The 15,185-nt window shown below is 42.1% G+C and overlaps 1 protein-coding gene across 1 annotated transcript in view; it reads left to right on the plus strand.

The window, feature by feature from the left end:
• The window catches only part of KLC2 (kinesin light chain 2), a 1,052,962-nt gene that overhangs the window by 445,273 nt on the left and 592,504 nt on the right, over window positions 1–15,185 (plus strand). The window lies entirely within an intron of this gene.

Consider the following 15,185-nt stretch of genomic DNA (forward strand, 5'->3'; position numbering starts at 1 on the left):
TTTCCATCTTAACCATTTAAGGAGTATCAACTTTCCCCTGCTTTTCCCCAATGCTTTTTTTTTTTTTGCAATGTCTCGCATCATTTTTTTAACTGCTTATTTAACTTCAGGCTCTTTCTGCCTTCTAGTAATGACTTTTGTAACCACCATCATAATTAATGTAATCCATGCAGCTACATACTTGGCCACTTTCATGTGTGAGTCTCTGCCCAATAACAAGAGCTCATTTTTCAGCAGTATATTATCCTCTGTGGTCTCCTTCAGTAACCTCTGCAGCTTGTTTTTAAAGGTCAAGCAAGGACATTCCAAAAATGTACTCCAGTATGCTCTTTTTACCTGTAGTACAGCCCCAATATCTATCCAGGGCTTTGTGAAAATTTTTATAACTTGCTTGGGATATAAAAAATGTATGTGCATACACTCTCAGGCAGTGGTTGCGAACGTTCGTGATTTTTGTTGCATATTTCCTCCCATTGATACTTTGTGATTTGAGACCTCTAATCTGTTGTTACATCCCTTCCTTTTTCTATTTGGCAACCTATGATTGTCAGTTAAAAGCTTACATGCCCTCAACAGTAAGCCTCTGGGTTGACTGCAAATGATCTAGTCCCTCAACAGTAACCTTTGAGTTCAAACTACACTTGATCTAGCCCCTTGCAACAGTTTGTCTAGATTCTCACCTTTCTTTTTGAGATTTTCTGTATACCTTTTTAAATTTGTCTGCTTGCCCCATATACAGCCAGTATGCCCCAACAGATGGGTCATATTCAACCCTCACATCTTCCTGCTCTCTGATTCTTTCTTCTGTCATAGCCTTTTCCCAGTATTTTAGGTCTGTCTTCAGTAGTAACCGTCTGTGGGAAGCAGCCTGCTCTCACCTCTCTGGTCTACTGATTATTCCTGTCCCTGTTGGTGCTACCCATTCTAGCCAGGGCTGGATTTTCTGCTGTGTAAATACCTTGACCACTGCTGTGAAGGCATATGCCTCCACTTGCCTTTCCTGGGTTATTTGGATTCTTTGGGACCAGAAGCCCAGTATCCTGCTACTTTCCTGCCGCCATGTTGTTTTCCCATCAGTAGTTTCCATCTTGGGTGATGATATTAATTTTGAAGCAAACAAGCCAGCCTTATTTGAGCTGCAATATAAATTAAATCTGGAAACTCCAAGCCCCCTGTCCCTACTAGTGGCATCAAAATCCATGTATAGCATTTTCTATTGCATAATCTTTTCAGCAATTGATGATTCCACTTCACCCCATGTTTCTCTGTCTGCCTGCCTGTCTTCAAGCAGGGCTATTTTTCTCCTGTTTATCAAATCAATTATACCCTTGCATTGCTGAACAGTCTTATTTTCATTATTAAAGGTTCAATGTATAAATTGAAGGACAAAGGGGGACAAAGTGGAAGAGAGAGACCATCCTTCCCTGGTGCTCCATGCTGACTGGAACTTTTGAGACAGTAATCCTGAAATATACCTACATTATCAGGTCAGTTAGTTTATTTGGGATCCCAAACTTCTCTATGACTCTTTCAAGAAAATCCATCTCATCCTGTTGAAAGCATTTTCTACATCTAGTCCTGTTTTTGTTTGTGTTTCTAGCATCCTTTGCCCTTTTCTGGATCAACAAGGTTTTATTAATTTTGTCAAATGTCTGCCTAACCTCTGTAAATTCACATTGATGTAAGTAGATAATATTTGGGAGCTTGGGAGCTTCTTGGTTATTCTCTTGGCTGTGGCCAATATAAAGACTGTATATCATGATTAAGGGCCATAGTCTGCCTATACAAACCTGGGTAAGCTGGATCTTTCCCTTCCTTAGGGTTTACCATTATGACTGCTAGTTTCCATGAGCTTATCCCCCCCATACACTCTACTACCGAATAGTGTTCTTCATATCTCCACAAGTCTATCACATCCCAATGTTCAGGTTTCTACAGGGATTCTGTCCATGTCAGGGTTTTTACCAGAGGCTTGTAGATGTTCATGTTACACTGCTGCAGTCATCACACTTGGGTTATCCTGCCGTCAGGCGGTCCTGCAGTCGGCCAGAGTTCCAAAGTGGTCTGTGCTGGGGTAGTAAAAGGAACTCTCGGAGCCTTTTCTTAGAATCAGAGTAATCCTGGCCTTCCCAGTGGAAATGTTCCCTCATGGTATGTAAAGTTTCCCCAAAAGAGTAGTCTTCTGGGGGAAATGCTGAAGGAATAGACTCTTCAGCATCAGAGTCTTCATAAGGGGGAAAAGAGTATTCCTGTTCCTCAGAAGAATCTGAGAAAATTGAAACCTGGTCAGAGGAAGCGTAGTCCTCCTCCTGTCTAGGCCTTTTATCAGGAGGGGGATGGGAACCCCTGATTAGGGTAATTAAGTCTTCAGCCATTTTAAGCATCTGTTTCTTAGGCATGGGACCTTGTACTGGAGACTTCTGTACAGTCTTCTTTGCTTTTAAAGGAGTTTTCAGCTTTGCATAGGATTTAATAGTGAGTGTAGTCGGTCTGAAGACACCTTCTGCAACTGAAGGCGTTTCAACTGCACTGGAATCTCCTTCAGCCATGGAGTCGGAAGGGCCTAAAGATAAAGGTTGTGGAGGCCTAGCAATCTCAGCTTGGGAATCGGATGCCGCCTGGGGTTCTAAATCAGCGGTCGTCAGGGGCTGCGTAGGCGCCTCACTGAAAACCGGAGAACCGGCGACTGGCCTAGCAGAGGCCTCTGAGTCTGGTTTGGGTCTCGGCTGCCTGTCCTTATATTTGCGTTTTTTATGCATTCTGGTTGTTGGTTGCTCCGACGGCATGGTATAATTAAATTTCCTACCAAAATAATGTCGGGCGAAATCAAACCAACGTTTAATAGTTCGTTTGTTAAACCTGGCACAAAACCGACAACCTCTGACGTTGTGGTCTGGGCCTAGGCAAAGGAATACAATAAGTATGAAAGTTCTTATGAGGTATTTGCTTCCCACAAGAAATGCAATTGTTAACTTTTTCTGACACCGGACTGAGGCAAGAAAAGGTTCCCCAACAGGGTACTTAGCTTTATTGAAGACTTCGGTCTGAAATTCGATTTGAAAATCTCAGGAGTCTGCCGACCGACACTTGCGAACTACTTCTGCTTCGGGCACCGCGTGGCAAGTAAAACTGAAGAAAATGGTGTTGGATGCCTCTTATATACCCCTGGGGCATTGACATCAAGGAAGAAGCGACAGCAACCGACGCCGGACCAAGACTTTGGAACTCTGGCCAACTGCAGGACCGCCTGACGGCAGGATAACCCAAGTGTGATGACTGCAGCAGTGTAAACACTCGAAAATTTACATTTATGGTAGGTACAAAACTGTACTTTTTATTGGATAAATATATTTCTTCCCTACATATCTGATCTGTGATCTTCTTCCCCCAGTCTCTTCCAGTTTATATGTACCTGAAAAGAACCTCACAGCCTCCCACTAGAAGCTCTCCCACCTTGGTTCTTGAGTGTATAGTTGCCTGTTGTAATTCCTAAACACTTCCAGTATACCTTTTGATGATACTTCCATCCTACGACTACCAGGGCCCCGTAGTTGGGTTACCATCCTATCCACTTTTTGTTGCATGAGTTTTTGAGCTAATAGCTTAGTGTTTAACTTCAAAGAACAGTTGTCCCAGTGTCTGCTTCCTATAATTGTCCTAATTAGTTTAGTCTATTTGCTCTGTGTCCATTTTTAGTTGCTACCTGTGGCTTTCCATTTGGTAACCCAGATTTTCCTGCCACTTAAACTTTCTGTTGGATTCCTGTGTGTTTTTTTTTTTTTTTTTTTTGCTTGTCTCTTAAATTACATCTCCCTTATTCCAACAGCATTTTCCAATGCCTCCCATTCATCAAGTGTATTGGTCCTTGTCCCTTCACACTGCTGCCATATTTGTCCCACTATCTCTTTTACCCACCCTCAGAAACTACTCTTAAATGTACTGGGAAGCACCAATACCTTTGTTAAGTATCTCCCAAGTTGTTCTTGGTGTGAGCACTATTGGGGCATGGTCCAGTTAAGGTAATCGGATAGGTTTCTGGGTCCGTGACATGTGACCTGTGTTCCACAGAGACAGAAAAATATATCCAGTCTTTTCTAGGTTTTGTGTCTCCTGGTAAAATGTGTAAATCACAGGGATGTCTTTTATCCTTGCATCACCAGTTGCCCATCCAAGTACATCTTCATCTGTCTGGGTGAAAAAACATGAAAATGCCTGTGTAGAGCATCTAAAGTCTTGTTCCCTTCTGTTTGCGCACACTAATTACTGACATGAGCTTACTCTGTTGTGTAGTGGCTGTCCAGTAATAATTATCCACAAACAACCTGGTATGTTCCACTTTCGAAATCAGTCCTTTTTGCCACAGTTTTGACAGAAACTGCTCTTTCACGTCATATGATTGAAATTTTGCCACCACTAGTCTTAGTGCTTTTCTGGCCTCTGAAGGTAGAAAGTAAATTCTGCAGGCTTTGTCTTGATGGATTGTTGGGGGATACTGGTCAATTACTAATCTGTTACGAAAGGAACCACTTAGTAATTGCTCTCTGCCTTCTGGGAATGGCTGTAAATCTCAATCTGTCTCCTAGATTTGTGCTCCCATTTAATTACTTTTACCCTCATTTTTTTTCCCCTGGGATGTCTTGTACTCTGTATTTTCTCCTTTGCTACTGCAGTCATTTTCTGCATTTGAGTTATTTCATCTAAATGTGTAAGACTTCATTCACTTCTTCTAGTTTTTTATTATTTGTCTTTATATATAGTCCTCCAGGGTACTACTAATACTGAATACCTCAGTAAACGCTTTATTGAATTTTTCTTCCATCGGAGTTCCAGTAAATAATCTGGTATGACGCTCTAGCTCCCCTGTGATGTGGTATTTGATATGTTTCTTTTGGGCAGATATCTTTGTGTGTGTGTGTGTGTGTGTGTGTGTGTGTGTGTGTGTGTGTGTGTGTGTGTGTGTGTGTGTGTGTGTGTTTGTGTGTGTTTCAGCATTTTGACCAATCTATGATTGTCCCTGGCACTCATGAGAAGTGTGCCTTAGAGGTGAAACCCTTTATAGTCGCTCTAAAAGAGTGACCCATAACCTGTATTTTCTTTCTCCTGCTGTTGGGAGGGTAAAAAAAGATTCTGTTTGCTGCTCCACCATGACAGAAGTCCCAAGTACTAATATTCTTGATATTGGGTGGAATGGAGCTCCAGAGTTTAGATACTGTCATTAAGAATACATAACCATTTTTAATGGAGTCCTTTAAAAGTGTTGTAAAAGGAATCGTCTGAAGTGAGAGAGTGGACACAAGTTTAAAAATCCATATTTTTTTAAACATCTTTAAATGTGATGTGTGATAATAGAAAAGAAAAATAAACCATGCTAATGTTTCTTTTGTTTTCATGCAGTATGTATTTTAACTCTTCAGTCTAACATTACTTAAACCTTCCCAAAACTTCACTTATCCTCCTGAACTCTATTTTGCATGCATTGTTCCCACAAATTCCATTTATTTATATGACATCTTCTCATTGCCTTTTCTAAAGATTAAGCTTACATTCTTATATGTTCTTTGCAATATTCAGTACTTCAGTTATAGTTGGTTTATATTTGTTTTTTTTTTTCTACTAATTGCCCCTCCCCCTTTTCTGCAGCCAGTAACATTAAACTTTAGTAAGGCCTTGCTATCTTTCGGCAATTCAGATTCTGTATCAAGCTTGGTAGAATAATTTCCTTAGCTACACCTATTTGCTCCCCAAACATTTCTGACAAAATATTTTGTAGGAAATTTTTAAATGCTACTGCACTGATGAAGCATGGTATTGCCTAAGCCAGTCTAGGGTCTCTCTGGATTTTTTGTAATAAAATATTTTTTTCAGTTGAAGACAAGCACTAGAGGACTTTACTTTGTGGAATTTGTAAAAGTTGCCATCTTGTCGCAGTCTCCAAAATCATTGCTTCCAATTACCTCCTCTTTCTTCCAAATAACACTTCCAGCATTTGTCATCTACCTGAGAGACAATTCTCTGAAGTCTGATTAAGTATAAAAAATACCTCTACAAATACTTCCAAGAAAAATTGTAAACCTTATGGACTTTGGATATCTGGGAGCCTTACAGATGTCCCTCATTCTTCCTTTATACGTTGTCTTTCTATTCTCTCCAAACACTTTTTTTAATTTCCTCTGATTCTTAAGGTTATGCAGTATTATATATGCCTTACTAATACAACTTTTTAACAGTGACTCATATTCTAAACTCCTAAAAGTTTAAAGATCTTAATTGAATGTTTATTTTTCTTATGGAAAATTTTCTGACAAGAAAGGAAAACATTTTGTTTTAAGTTAAAGAAACTCATTTGATGCAAGTGCACCACCCTCCCGGGAAGCCATTTGGTTTTCTGAAAAAGCAGAACAGCCGCAGTTTGTAGAGTGAATTCTTTTTTTGGGATGCAGCTGTTTGTAAGATGGAGGGCGCATGGGGAAGGAGCACGGCCTTCTCTGTAGTATTTCAAGGGCTATGAAATGTGAGGTGTTTTGTTGACAGAGAAGAGAGTTGTATTTATTTTAGTTTGTTGATTATAATGCTGAGAGTTGAGTTTTTTTCTCCCGAAGCCATATACTTAAATAGTAGGTAATTTCAAGCATTTTGTTGTAGGTATGTGCCTATTAGACGGTGTAAATATGATTTTGAGGAAGGTGCCAAAGATTTTTGCTTTTGTTTTGTTTTATGATAGTATTTGGTAGTAAAATTTAGCCTACATTCCTCCATATGCCAGCAAAGACTAATTTCAAGACCCTACCACACATTCTAGAAGCAGCCACTGTTCAAGGCGATGTCACTTTAATTGTATATTGTTCTTGCTGAGAGTAGCTGGGATCATACCATAGATAATTTGAGGAGGCACATGCATGGGATAAAGCACTTGGGTGCTGCTTCTCTCCCTTAGTAGTACAGAGGGCAGTCCTGAGGCAGGTTGTCTGTTTCTTATCCATAGAATAAAGTTGCACTTGAATATGGACATGGATTTATTTTGTTTTATGTTTTATAGGAAGTCTGTTCCAAAGCAGCAGTATTCTGCGTGAAAAATACCCGTCTCTTCAAACCATTCTGTTGATGCTGCTGAAGAGGTTTAGAGCCTTAGACTGAGTATTTCTGATGCCATTTGACTTGTTGATGTGCAGTAAAATCCATTAGTATTGGGTCAGAAGATGCCATACAAGTCAGACAAGGGTCACTTCGTAAAAGTCTTTAGGCTACAGATTATAGTGACAGAGCTCTGAGTCAGTCATGTAGGACATGTTGTTTAGGCCTTGTATCCCTTTAGTAAGGTATCTCTGTGGGCGTTCCAGTTGTTTCATGTGTCTGGACAAATGCATGCTAAAGGGAGCATTATTCATAATGATTGGGCTAATATGGGCTGAGCAAAGGTTAAAAAATTAATCGACCACCCCTCATGGGTTAATTTTGCAGTGACATGATTGGCAACTGTTAGTATTTAAACTGAGACTGTGATACATGGGATTTGTCTGATGAAGCTTTCTTAGGTTTGAAAGCTAAAACGCTCATGTTTTTACTTTGTTTTTACCTTGTTTTAAACTAATCGTGTTTGTACTGGTACCTGAACCATGGAACCTTCTCTCTAGTTTATTGCAGCATTATCCTGCTGCTGGGGAATGGATCATAACTTCTGCCTCCCTTGCGACACCATTGCCAGCTCTGCAGTCTCTGCCCTTGGGAGATGCATGCATGATTCTGCACATGCTCAGCCTCCCAGTTAAAATGCTCATTCTGTTAATGTTTTAACGATCTGCCATTTGGTATCTGTGAGATTAATGTTGGAAGGCTGACTAACTATTAAAATGCAACTTGAAGTTTTGTAGACTCTTAGTTCTTCCACCTGTCCATTTGTTGGGTCTCCAGTTCTAATTACATTTGTAGTTTGGAAAGAAAGATTAGATGCTAGATGTGTCTTATCTCAACTAGTATTAAAAGTAATGCCAACAGTATCGTAAGGCAGTGTTGTGAAAGGAGGCTAGCTGTTTCTTTGTTTTTTGTATTTCCTGCATTGAGAAGATAGAGGTGAGGTTTTGTTATAATAGACTTTGATGAGAAGTGGTTGCTAGGTGTAACAAAGATTAAGAGTAATCTGATGATAGGAGTTGTTTGATAGAGGGCTGTAAGGACTTTGGAAACATTAAAAGCATTTTAGTGTTTGAAGTGACGGGTTTATCTGATGTGTCTTTTGGAACATGGTAAGTGATTTAACTGGTGAGAGAGAGTAGTTTAGTTTTTTTGTTCGGACTGGAATTTTTGTAATTGGCAAAATGTTGATCAAAAACAGGAAAAGCTTTTTTTGATATGGTGATTATTATGCTAAGGCCAGTGAAAACACCAAGATTGCGAAGTATCAAACAGCTCTTTCTCAGAGAATGAGATGTTTTCGCAGTCTCTTCCTACAACTGAAGGTGTATCAGAGGCCTCTATCCGTTACCCCTTGAATTTCAATATTCCATCAGCCCCATCCATGTTTAGTTTCATAGTCTCATAGTATAGTACTAGGCTATCTGCCCTGGGGCATTTGTAAGCCTAGCCATAGTGATGTGGCTTTTGCCACCCCATGAAATGGTACAAAAAATGTACAGAATAAATTTAGAATATTGTGCCTCTGTCTAGTAGTGACACAATGAAGGTCCCCTTATATAATAGAATTAGTTTACTGTGCCCCTGTCTAGCAGTGACACAGATGTGACCCCTGGGGTAAATTTACGATCTCCCATCCACTCATCAAGATTTCTCTTGAAGAGAGTCAGTGAGGGGCTCTGCCTAATACGAACTGGGATCTTGTTCCAAAGCATGGGAAGCCTCTGGGTTATGAATCTATCACTCCAGCATGTCCTATTCATACTTGTGCCGAGGTTTAAGTCTTTAGATCTCGTGATCCTGATGGATTTGGATTTTTTGAGGTGGAGCATGCCCATCAGATCCTGATTGGACATGGCCTTGCAAGTCAGGCAGAGATCACCTCTGAGCAGGCGGTATGCTACTGAATAGAGCTGAAGTTTCTTTAGTCTGGCAGAATAAGACATATGTTGGAGACCCTTGATCCTCTTGGTGAGATACTTTTGTGGTCTCTCCAGCTGTTGCAAATGCCGGGTGAGGTACATACCAAATGGGGCATTGTACTCAATCATGGGTCTGATGAGGGAGGAGTATAGGGGTACAATGACATCCTTGGATCTGGATGTGAATCCCTTCATGATGAGGTGTGAAAGGTAGAATGTTTTTCTAACCACTTTGGCAACGTGGGTGTCAAATGAGAGGTCGCTGTCGATTTGGGTCCCTAGGTCTCTGATTACTTTTTCCGTACTCAGTGGGTTGCTGTCTATGTGATAATTTGTGGGTACTTTGTTTTTCCCAAATGGGATGACTATACATTTTTTGGCATTTAGTTTAAGGCCGTGACTCCGGCACCAGTTGTCCGTTTCTGTGAGGCCTTTTTGTAGGATGTATGTGTCCGCTGGTGTATCAATTATGGCGCCTAGTTTGCAGTCATCTGCAAACATTGTCAGCCACAGCCCTCCTATGTTTGCTTTAGCATCTGAGAAATAAATGCCGAACAAGAGAGGTCCCAGGACCGATCCCTGTGGGACACCACTTGTGACTGGCTTTGAGTCTGACATTGCTCCAGCGATTTTAACTTTATGGGTTCTGTCCTTTAGCCAGTTTGCAACCCATCTAGTGACATAAGGGTTTACGTTTAAGCTGTTGAGCTTATCTATGATGCCTGAGTGGAGTATTGTGTCGAAGGCCTTAGCCAAGTCCAGGTAGGCTGTATGGACTGCTTTGCCGTCATCAGTGGCTCTAGTGACTGTTTCGAAAAAGTCAACCAGGTTCAAGAGGCAGGATCTGCCCTTTACAAAGCCGAACTGGGTGGGGTCAAGTGTCTGTAGGTCCCCTATGTCTCTGTTTATGAGTTCCATAATGATTCTTTCCATAGCTTTGCAGACCAGGCTGGTTAAGCTTATGAGGCGGTAGTTTCCATGGTCTGTATAGGCACCCCCTTTGTGGAGTGGGACCACTGTTGCTGTACGCCAGTGTTCAGGTACATATCCCGAAGTAAGGCTAAGGTTAAATAGCATTTTTATGTGTGGGTTTAGCTCCTCTTGGAGTTCACGTAACACGCAACCTGGGATACCGTCAGGTCCCATTGATGCTGTGTTTTTAGCTTTGTTTAGGGCGGTTCTCACTTGGACATCTGAGATGACAGGGAGATTACATTCAGCTGGGATAAGTATTTCTTCTTTTGGGGGTGAGGGAGGGGAGAAATTTGCACTGAACCTGTCCGCCAGAATGTTGGCAATATCTGTGGGTTCAGTGTATTTTTTGTTGTTGTGAACCAACTCTGAGCATATCTGAGGGTTTCCGCCCAGGTTTCTAACATAGCTGAAGAAGGCTTTGTGGTTATCTTTGGTGTCCTTAGCGATTTTTCTCTCAAAGTTGTCCTTGGATGTTTTTATGAGAGAACGTAGTTTTCTGCTAATGTTGATCAGAGATGTCTTCCCTTCATGGGATTTTGCTCTGACGTGCAGTAGCTTCCTTCTTTTGTTATACAATTTGTTAATGGCTGAGGTCCACCAGACAGGACGCTTGCCTTTGGTGGAGAGGGACTTGGATTTATCTGGGATTGCATGATCCATGCATTCTTGGAGATGTCCATAGAAAGCATTTGTGAAGGATTCGGCATTGTGGGATGTGGTATCCACTGGCACAGTGGGCTTAAAGGATACCATCTCAGTCTTAAGAAGAGTGAAGTCTGCTTTTGAGAAGTTTTTCACTGTGGTCTTTTGTGCTGGGGGTGGAGGTGGGATATGTATATCCAGGGTGATTAGTTTGTGGTCAGATCTCACTAGGGAGGGGTATACTTCCAGTGTGGAGCATTTTGTCCCCATGTTTGTGATGATCAGGTCTAGTATATTATCTCCCCTAGTGGGAGAGGTGACTAGTTGTTCCAGTGCATTTGAATATATGAACTCCAGGAACCTTTGGGCTGGGGTATTAGGGCTAGAATAATGTACCCAATCTATGTTTGGGTAGTTGAAGTCTCCCAGTATGATGGTATTTTGTGATACATTCATATCCTCCAGTGTCTTCAGGAAGGCTGAGTGGGGTTCCTGAGTTTGGGAGGGTGGTCTGTAACATGCTACCAGTTGTATAGCAGTTTTGCCTATGGTTAGTTGCACCTGTATGGTCTCTGATGCTTCATGTGTTGCTACTAACCTGGAGGTGTGGGTGTCCTTGATGACTATGGACACTCCCCCTCCCTTTGTGGTTCGGCCCGGGTTTTGGGGCCGAAAAGCATGATACGAGGTATAGCCTGGTAGCGCTGGGGTGCTCTCAGGAGCCTTGAACCAGGTTTCAGTTACTGCACAAGACGTCGATGTTCTCCACGCTGAGGATTGCATCAAGTGCCTGCATCTTGAGATTTAGACTTCTGGCATTGAGCAGCATTACCCTTAGTTTTTTTCCATTTTTATTTTCTAAGGCGATGAGTTTGTCTTTTGAGCCTTGCCTAAAAAAGGCACTATGGGGGTGGCAAGAGCCTTAGCCAATATCCGGAAGCCCAGTGGTGACAGGTGTAAGCCATCCCTTGCGAAGCAGCGTGGCTTGTCCAACATGTCATCCCAGGCAGACAGATATTGGATCCCCTTAGAATGACACCAGTACTTGAGCCAATTATTAAAGCTGATCATCTTGTCTTTGTATTGTGGTATCATTCTTGGTGAGGGCAAGATGCTGCTCAGGGTCAGGGTCATACCAGCCTGGGCTACATAATCGGAGAGCTCCTCTATGTCTCTTTTCATGTAGTCCAGGGAGGTACGTTTCAGGTCATTCACACCAGCATGGACAGTGACGGAGTCATATTTGTACTTGCTTTGGAGTGACTTGAGTGCGTGTGTTATGTGGCGGATCCTAGCTCCCAATAGACAGCTCACAGTCACCCTCTCCTTGTTCAGCGGGACATCAGTGTGTTTGACTATAGAGTCACCTATTACTAGTGTATCAGGCATGGTGTTTGGCCTTAAGGGCTGTGATTGGTTGACACACTGATTTATTGAAGTATGTGTTGCATGTGTTTTGTTTTGAGGTGGTGGATTTTTGGATGTCTGCTTTGGGAGGCTCTGTTGTTTTGGTAAGTTTTTTATTAGAGCCTCCGAGTATGTCTTTGTGTTTTTATGTGTTTGGTTTGCAGTTGTGGTAGGTCTATGTGGGACTGGGATTGTTGTGTGTGTGGTTATCATCTCCTCCTGTCTGGTCATGCCAGCCCTGATTTGAGAGAGCTCAGCCTCTAGTTTGGCTATATAGTTGCATCTCTCACTTGTATTTGTGTTTGTTGGGAGGAGGAGAGGGTTGTCTGTGTACATGAGACAATTGTAGCATTGTCTCAAGATACCCAGACTGACCAGCTGAACTGGAGAGGACGCCAGTAATCTACCACTCGACATGTTAGAACAGTATAAGTGAGTGCTATACCTTTAACGGAAGTGGATATTCACAGGGGTGGTAAGTAGATGTAGTGCTTTACTTACTACGAGAGTGCTTACTTAGTAGAGAGGTATTGAGAACAAGTGCTAGGCTTATAATATAGTGAGTAGTCTGATTATACTAAGAGTAGAGCTTCCTTAAGGGAAAATTTGAAGAGCAGACCTGGCAGAGCCGGAAGAAGTTTAACCGGCGCTGCACTATGCGAACAACCGCGCAAAGCTGTGCAAACGCGGATTTTAAACAGTGAACTACAAAAGAGCTAGAAATGGTCCAAAACAACCAATTACTACAGCTTCTTGTGCTGAGGTCACTTCCTACAGGGACAGGTAGGCTGCTCAAGGCTCCTCACTCCCACTGGTGAGCAAAGAAACTTCCCTCTATCCAAGTAAGGTAATGGACAAAACAGGAACTACACCACAGCCCAGAATACAGCAATGCTTGTAAACTGGTCTAAACTAGTCGAGGAGAGGCGGGAAAACAAGGATTATTTTTTTGTTTTTTTTGATAGAAACACACAGAAAATGCAGAAACAGTGATAAATCAGTTACACAGGCTAGCACACTTTAGTGGGCAGCCTCCACAGTTAAATTAAACAAACAAACAAACAAACTTTCGATCAAATTCGACTAAAATGTAACTTTAAGTGCAGATTTTAAAATAATGCAGCAAATAGTTAAAAAACTGTTAAAGCTAGTTCAGGTAAGCTGCAGAAGCTATTCTAAGTGAAAAAAAGCACATATACTTAAATCCAGAAAGTAGTCGCTTTTCTGAGTTCCCTGCTGCTAGGACCACTCTGCAGGACCACGAGGAGCTTGTCTGAGCAGTATGTCCACACAAGTTGAAGGATGTAGGTAGTTAGATGGATCTGAGGTTGTTCTGCATAACTTGGCTTCAGATTCTTGCACTAGGTCATAAGATAGGGAAGCCGGAATCCCAAAATCTAAAGAATGGTCTTCAGTCGACCAAGCACAGGCTGCGATAGCCCACCTGCAGCCTGTCCAAGTTCAACCTACACCAAACCTAAGCTCAAGACTAAGACCAAAATTAAAAGAACTTTTTCTGGCTTGCTGCAGCCCAGGGCTTCTGGCTGCCAACCCCAACAGCTCTATTGGCAGGACCTACTTAGACGCATTCAGATTTTGGCTTCCAAACAGCACCATCCTACTAGACTCCCTGCTACTTCAGAATCATTTTCTGGGAAAAGAAAGTGGGACAGATCTTCTACCCACCCCTGATTCTTTTGATTTTGAGTATGAATTGGCATGTGTAGACCAAATTTATGCTAGTTGTCATGCTGATAGAGTCTGAAGATAACCTTGCCTCAGCCTCACCATCTGAGGATTTATATTTTGGGGAGATGCTCCATAAAATAAAAGTTTTTCTTTTGGAAGTTCAAGACTACCCTCAATCTAAAATACAGGTTAGAGATTTTTTTAAACTTCCCAAGCATAAAGCTTTGGCCATTTCTGCAATGCCAGACGTTGTGAATGACATAATGATGGACTGTTCCCTGCAGCCTGACTCCCAAGCCACCTGCTGCTTGGAAATCAATTTTTATAGGGTCCTGTATTCCTGCAAACACCATTTTAGGAATCCAGTTTCTTTACTGTGAAGTGTTGACTCTGGGTCCCTAGGGAGCAAAGGGCAGCACATCTAGTAACCCATTGCCAAATAACAGATGAGGAAGAACCCTTGATAGGTTTGGCAAAATGTATATACTTTTGACACTCTGGCTATGAAAGATCTTCGTTGCTAGTTTCCTATGGCAAAGTTCCAGGAAATTTTGCTGGACCATATGAAGGACTGGAGGTGATGTGAGATAGAGTTCTCTCCAAAACATTGCTGGATGCCTGCAACTCTCAAGTTGCTAAGCATTCATTCCACTGTGACTATGATGCTTTGGAAGCATCAAGTAGGACATCACCTCGGGGTCTGTTATCTGTAGGCATGCTTGGTTATGGGAATGACCCCTCTTTCCTTCGCAGCCAGCCTTCCTCTTCGGGTCTATAGGCCTTTACTTGTACATAAGTGGATTGGGGATTTTTAGGTGCCTTGTGCTCTTGTCCTGGGGTTCAAACTTTGGGGCTGGTTTGGAGGCACAAAAGACCTGAAGGATGGAGCTAGCTGGTGACACTTATAGCCAGATGTACTGATGTCAGGATCAGGGTTGTTCACTAGCTGAGGAGGAGAGTTTTAAGTCTCTGCTGTTTGGACCAGCTAAGGGCTACCACAGCAAGGAATAACCCATATGGTTGATAATGCAACAGTGACACTCGGGCCTCTAAATTTCTGGTAAGTAGTCACAACTGTACTTTCTGTATTAATGTACCTCTGCATCATGAAACAACATGGGACTGAGAGTCACTAATAGCTTGGTTGTGGCAGTTTCCTATGCATCTGTGCACTGCATGGTGTGGAACTTGCCTGTGAAGCCTATCCATAAAGACTGTGTCCAGCCATCTAGCCACAAGTGGACTGGAAATTTGTGAAAGTATTGGGTATGAACACTGATGGTAAGCACTTTTAATACACAATAGATTCTTTCCTTTGCTTATTATAATGCCATTTGGTGCCAGCCTTAGCTGTGGGGCCCACCTTATGCCACTCCACAGTCTGGAACCCTCAACTTTAGGTGAGGAGAAAAAAAAACTCTT

The sequence above is a fragment of the Protopterus annectens genome, chromosome 6.part1 (genome assembly GCF_019279795.1).
Source record: "Protopterus annectens isolate FY-2018-M chromosome 6.part1, PAN1.0, whole genome shotgun sequence".
In the NCBI taxonomy this organism is placed as follows: Eukaryota; Metazoa; Chordata; order Ceratodontiformes; family Protopteridae; genus Protopterus; species Protopterus annectens.